This window comes from Azolla caroliniana, unplaced genomic scaffold (assembly GCF_043228905.1).
Source record: "Azolla caroliniana isolate FFs.n. ecotype wild unplaced genomic scaffold, voAzoCaro1.0.p SCAF_20, whole genome shotgun sequence".
In the NCBI taxonomy this organism is placed as follows: domain Eukaryota; kingdom Viridiplantae; phylum Streptophyta; class Polypodiopsida; order Salviniales; family Salviniaceae; genus Azolla; species Azolla caroliniana.
The window spans coordinates 7,273,238-7,280,183 of NW_028230455.1; the positions used below are offsets into that span (position 1 = coordinate 7,273,238).

The 6,946-nt window shown below is 32.6% G+C and overlaps 4 non-coding genes across 4 annotated transcripts; all 4 read right to left on the reverse strand.

Annotated features, from left to right (window-relative positions):
- Positions 1-2,695: 2,695 nt before the first annotated feature.
- TRNAL-UAG (transfer RNA leucine (anticodon UAG)) lies at positions 2,696-2,775 on the reverse strand. The gene has a single exon. It is a non-coding gene; the product is annotated as a tRNA-Leu (tRNA).
- Positions 2,776-3,662: 887 nt separating this feature from the next.
- Positions 3,663-3,742, reverse strand: TRNAL-UAG (transfer RNA leucine (anticodon UAG)). Its single transcript has one exon. It is a non-coding gene; the product is annotated as a tRNA-Leu (tRNA).
- Positions 3,743-4,629: 887 nt separating this feature from the next.
- On the reverse strand, positions 4,630-4,709 carry TRNAL-UAG (transfer RNA leucine (anticodon UAG)). Its single transcript has one exon. It is a non-coding gene; the product is annotated as a tRNA-Leu (tRNA).
- Positions 4,710-5,596: 887 nt separating this feature from the next.
- Positions 5,597-5,676, reverse strand: TRNAL-UAG (transfer RNA leucine (anticodon UAG)). Its single transcript has one exon. It is a non-coding gene; the product is annotated as a tRNA-Leu (tRNA).
- Positions 5,677-6,946: the final 1,270 nt, after the last annotated feature.

Here is a 6,946-nt window from a genome sequence, read left to right on the forward strand (position 1 = left end):
CATGTTCATTCTTCTTCATCTTCGATTTATTCGAAATGACTAGAGCTTTGTTACTTGTCAGATATACTAGAACGAAAATAGATAGATTCATACACATGAAGAAAGTCACTGAGGAAAAGGGTAGAAGAAGAAGAAGAGAGTTTGGTTGTGTCATTGCGCTCTCTATCAGCATGGGAATTTGCCACAAACTTAAGCCTAGGAAAACCAACAAATAAAGCTTCTTATTTTTCCTATTGATGAAACTCGGTTTGGAAATTGGTATCAAAAGCGACAATATAAATTTATAATTGTGTGAAGGTTAGATGTTTTTAGTTATACTTGCCTTGTTTTCATAGGAGAATGATACTACAATTATTATATGAAATTATTTTGAATCTTCGATCTACTAGCAACATAATTTGGCGAAAACATAAGCCTTCGAAAGCCTTTTAAGCACTTGAAACGAGTTTCATTAAGAGATATACAAAATTTAATCTGGTAATATGTAATAGAAGCGATGAGATTAATTAAGAATTGTGTGTTGTCAATCTAAACATACTTATATGCATTACGGATCTCATATTGTGTTCTTTATGTTCGATCTCTTGAATCGGTTGAGTTTGGGTTTATTCATCTTGTTCCTGGAAAATCGTATTTATCGTAGATCGATACAATGTAAAGATTCCATTATTAAACTATGAATTCGTTACATGCTTATTGTTTATAATTGCCTTGTTGTCCTACAACAATAAGATTACAATTTTTATGGGAAACTATTTCCAATCTTCTATGTTTCAAAATCAGCAACAACAGCTTTGGTATTTGAACCCATGCCCTTCCGAAATGGAGGCTAAAACGACTGCCTTAGACCACTCAACCAAATTGTCCAATTGTTAAAAAATGGAAGCCCAAAGATGATGAATTGAATATATTCAACGTTTATTACGGGCCATGTATTTTCTATCTAATTTAGCACAAAGATAAGCCTTGGAAAGCCTAACATTAGAGCTTTGTTAGTGGTCAGATATACTAGAACCAAAATAGATATATTCATCCACATGAAGAAAGTGACTGATGACAGGGGTAAAAGAAGAAGAAGAGAGTTTGGTTGTGCCGTTGCGCTCTCTTTCAGCGTGGGGATTTGCCACAAATATAAGCCTTAGAAAACCAACAAATAAAGCTTCTTACTTGTCATATTAACCAAATTTAGTTTGGAAATCGGTAACAAAAACGACGATATTAATTTGTAATTCTGCGATAATCAAATGTTTGTCAATATAATTGCCATGTTCTCTATGGAGAATAATATTATAGTTATTATGTGAAATTATTTCTAATCTCCCATATATTAGAAACGTAATTTGGCACAAACATAAGCCTCTCAAAGCTCTTGAAGCACTTGAAACGAGCTTCGTTACGAGATATACAAAATTTAATTTGCTAATATGTAATAGAAGCAATGAGATTATGTAAGAATCGTGTGTTCTCAATCTAAACATACTCATATGGTGTTCTCATTACGGTTAGGCTATTGTGTTCTTTATGTTTGATATATTCAATCGGCTGAGTTTTGGATTTGCCTCTTGTTCTTAGAAAATCTTATTTATCGTAGATCGATAGAATGTAAAGATTACAATATTAAACCATGACTTTCTCAAATCCTTATTATTTATAATTGCCTTGTTGTCCTAGGAGAATAATACTACAATTATTCTAGGAAATTATTTCCAATCCTCTAATTTTCGAAATAAGCAATGACAACTATGGGATTTGAATCCATGCATTTGTCGATTTGAGGCTAAATCCAACACCTTAGACCACTCGACCAAATTAACCAGTTGTTCAAAAATGGAAGTCCAAACACTATGAATTCAATATATTCAACGTTTATTACATGACATGTATTTTCTTCGTCATCTTCGATCTCTTCTATCTAATTAGCACAAACATAAGCCTTGGAAAGCGTATCATTAGAGGTTTGTTACTGGTTAGATATAATAATACCAAAATAGATAAATTCGTACACATGAAGAAACTTACTTGGGAAAGCAGTAGAAGAAAAAGAACAAAGTTTGGTTGTGTCGTTGCGCTCTCTATCAACATGGGAATTTGCTACAACTATAAGCCTAGGAAAACCAACAAATAAAGCTTCTTACTTGTGATATTTACCAAATATAGTTTGGAAATAGGTAACAAAAGCGACGATATAAATTTAGAATTGTTCGAAAGTCAAATGTTTTTAATTATACGTGCTTGGTTTTCATAGGAGAATGATACTGTAATTATTATATGAAATTATTTCGAATCTTCGATCTATTACAAACATAATTTGGCTCAAACATAAGGCTTCAACAGCCCTTGACGCACTTAGAACGATCTTCGTTACGAGATCTAGAAAATTTAATTTGCTAATTTGTAATAGAAGCGATGAGTTTCATAAGAATTGTGTGTTGTCAATCTAAACATGCTCAGTATACCTTACGGTTATCATATTATGTTCTTTATGTTCAATCTCTTCAATCCGCTGAATTTTGGTTTTGCCTCTTGTTCCTGGAAAATCTTAATTATTGTAGATCGATAAAATGTAAAGATTATAATATTAAACCATGAATTCCTTACATGCGTATTGTTTATAATTGTCTTGTTTTCCTAGGAGAATTATATTACAATTATTATGGGAAACAATTTCCAATCTTCTATCTTTTAAAATAAGCAATGACAACTATGAGATTTGAACCCATGCCCTTGCGGATTGGAGCCTAAATCCAACGCCTTAGACCACTCGGCCAAATTGTCCAATTGTTGAATAATAGAAGTTCAAACACCATGAATTCAATATATTCAACGTTTATGATGAGCCATGTATTTTCTTTTTAATCTTCGATCTCTTCTATATAATTTAGCCCACGTATAAGCCTTGGAAAACCTATCATTAAAGCTTTGTTATTGGTCAGATATACTAGAACCAAAATAGATAGATTCATACACATGAAGAAAGTGACTGAGGAAAATGGTAGAAGAAGAAGAAGAAGAGAGTTTGATTGTGTCGTTGCGCTCTCTATCAGCATGGGAATTTGCCACAAATATAAGCATAGGAAAACCAACAAATAAAGCTTCTTATTTGTGATATTTACCAAATATAGTTTGGAAATCGGTAACAAAAGCGACGATATAAATTTAGAATTGTGCGAAAGTAAGATGTTTTTAGTTATACTTTCCTTGTTGTCATAGGAGAATGAAACTACAATTATTATATGAAATTATTTCAAATCTTCGATCTATTAGCAACGTAATTTGGCACAAACATAAGGCTTCGAAATCCCTTCAAGCACTTCAAACAAGCTTCGTTACGAGATATACAAAATTTAATTTGCTAATATATAATAGAAAAGATAAGATTAATTAAGAATCGTTTGTCGTTAATCTAAATATACTCAATATGCATTATGGTTAGCCTATTGTGTCCTTTATTTTCGACCTCTTGAATCTGTTGAGTTTTGGTTATTTCCTCTTGTTCCTGGAAAATCTTATTTATTGTAGATCGATACAATGTAAAGATTATAATATTAAACCATGAATTCCTTACATGCATAGTTTGTATAATTGTCTTGTTGTCCTAGGAGAATAATATTACAATTATTATGGGAAACAATTTCCAATCTTCTATCTTTTAAAATAGGCAATGACAACTATGGGATTTGAACCCATGCCCTTGCGGATTGGAGCCTAAATCCAACGCCTTAGACCACTCGGCCAAATTGTCCAATTGTTGAATAATAGAAGTCCAAACACCATGAATTCAATATATTCAACGTTTATTATGAGCCACGCATTTTCTTTTTAATCTTCGATCTCTTCTATATAATTTAGCCCACGCATAAGCCTTGGAAAGCCTATCATTAAAGCTTTGTTATTGGTCAGATATACTAGAACCAAAATAGATAGATTCATACACATGAAGAAAGTGACTGAGGAAAATGGTAGAAGAAGAAGAAGAAGAGAGTTTGATTGTGTCGTTGCACTCTCTATCAGCATGGGAATTTGCCACAAATATATGCATAGGAAAACCAACAAATAAAACTTCTTACTTGTGATATTCACCAAATATAGGTCGGAAATAGGTAACAAAAGCGACGATATAAATTTAGAATTGTTCGAAAGTCAAATGTTGTTAGTTATACGTGCTTGGTTTTCATAGGAGAATGATTCTGTAATTATTATATGAAATTATTTCGAATCTTCGATCTATTACAAACGTAATTTGGCTCAAACATAAGGCTTCGAAATCCCTTCAAGCACTTCAAACGAGCTTCGTTACAAGATATACAAAAGTTAATTTGCTAATATGTAATAGAAGAGATAAGATTAATTAAGAATCGTTTGTCGTTAATCTAAATATACTCAATATGCATTACGGTTAGGCTATTGTGTTCTTTATTTTCGACCTCTTGAATCTGTTGAGTTTTGGTTATTTCCTCTTGTTCCTGGAAAATCTTATTTATTGTAGATCGATACAATGTAAAGATTACAATATTAAACCATGAATTCCTTACATGCGTAGTTTGTATAATTGTCTTGTTGTCCTAGGAGAATAATATTACAATTATTATGGGAAACAATTTCCAATCTTCTATCTTTTAAAATAAGCAATGACAACTATGGGATTTGAACCCATGCCCTTGCGGATTGGAGCCTAAATCCAACGCCTTAGACCACTCGGCCAAATTGTCCAATTGTTGAATAATAGAAGTCCAAACACCATGAATTCAATATATTCAACGTTTATGATGAGCCATGTATTTTCTTTTTAATCTTCGATCTCTTCTATATAATTTAGCCCACGCATAAGCCTTGGAAAACCTATCATTAAAGCTTTGTTACTGGTCAGATATACTAGAACCAAAATAGATAGATTCATACACATGAAGAAAGTGACTGAGGAAAATGGTAGAAGAAGAAGAAGAAGAGAGTTTGATTGTGTCATTGCGCTCTCTATCAGCATGGGAATTTGCCACAAATATAAGCATAGGAAAACCAACAAATAAAGCTTCTTATTTGTGATATTTACCAAATATAGTTTGGAAATCGGTAACAAAAGCGACGATATAAATTTAGAATTGTGCGAAAGTAAGATGTTTTTAGTTATACTTTCCTTGTTGTCATAAGAGAATGAAATTACAATTATTATATGAAATTATTTCAAATCTTCGATCTATTAGCAACGTAATTTGGCACAAACATAAGGCTTCGAAATCCCTTCAAGCACTTCAAACGAGCTTCGTTACGAGATATACAAAATTTAATTTGCTAATATATAATAGAAGAGATAAGATTAATTAAGAATCGTTTGTCGTTAATCTAAATATACTCAATATGCATTATGGTTAGCCTATTGTGTCCTTTATTTTCGACCTCTTGAATCTGTTGAGTTTTGGTTATTTCCTCTTGTTCCTGGAAAATCTTATTTATTGTAGATCGATACAATGTAAAGATTATAATATTAAACCATGAATTCCTTACATGCGTAGTTTGTATAATTGTCTTGTTGTCCTAGGAGAATAATATTACAATTATTATGGGAAACAATTTCCAATCTTCTATCTTTTAAAATAAGCAATGACAACTATGGGATTTGAACCCATGCCCTTGCGGATTGGAGCCTAAATCCAACGCCTTAGACCACTCGGCCAAATTGTCCAATTGTTGAATAATAGAAGTCCAAACAACATGAATTCAATATATTCAACGTTTATTATGAGCCATGTATTTTCTTTTTAATCTTCGATCTCTTCTATATAATTTAGCCCACGCATAAGCCTTGGAAAGCCTATCATTAGAGCTTTGTTACTGGTTAGATATACTAGAACCAAAATAGATAGATTCATACACATGAAGAAAGTGACTGAGGAAAATGGTAGAAGAAGAAGAAGAAGAGAGTTTGATTGTGTCGTTGCGCTCTCTATCAGCATGGGAATTTGCCACAAATATAAGCATAGGAAAACCAAAAAATAAAGCTTCTTACTTGTGATATTCACCAAATATAGTTTGGAAATCGGTAACAAAAGCGACGATATAAATTTAGAATTGTGCGAAAGTAAGATGTTTTTAGTTATACTTTCCTTGTTGTCATAGGAGAATGAAACTACAATTATTATATGAAATTATTTCAAATCTTCGATCTATTAGCAACGTAATTTGGCACAAACATAAGGCTTCGAAATCCCTTCAAGCACTTGAAATGAGCTTCCTTATGAGATAAACCAAATTTAATCTGGTAATATGTAATAGAAGAGATGAGATTAAGTATGGTACTACCTAATTAGCTACCACTTAGGTAATTAGCTATTGTACTAAATTATGGTAGTAGCTAATTAGCTACTGTATTCAACTATGGTAGTAGCTAATTAGCTACCACTTAGCTATTTAGCTACTGTACTAAACTATGGTAGTAGCTTATTGGCTACCACTTAGCTAATTAGCTTCTCAACTAAAGTATGGTCGTAGCTAATTAGCTACCACTTAGCTAATTAACTATATGTTAGCTAATTAGTTACTAAACTACAACCATAACAACTAAATAGTTTCCACACTTTATATGGCTTACCTAATTAGCAAAGATGGAACTAATTAGCTACACTATTGTCATAAGCAGCAATTTTACCTGTTAGTTTTCTCCACTCATCTAGGAGAGTTGTACTGCAATCCCCAAAACAGAATGCAGCAATTCGACATGCATATTGAAAACAAACTATATGGTATGTGTGTTGGCATGGTTGTAGGTGAACCAACAGAGTAGCAGATTTGTCCTCTACACGTAATCCACAAGCGATGCAACGTGCTTGAACAGTCACTATACCGTTTCTTGGTTCTCCTTCATTTGGTAAGGGAGCAAGAATGTTTAGGTCCAATTCTTGTTTGCTCCTTACCATCCCCTCCGCAAAATGTAGTTGCTTCTTAAGGCAGCTAA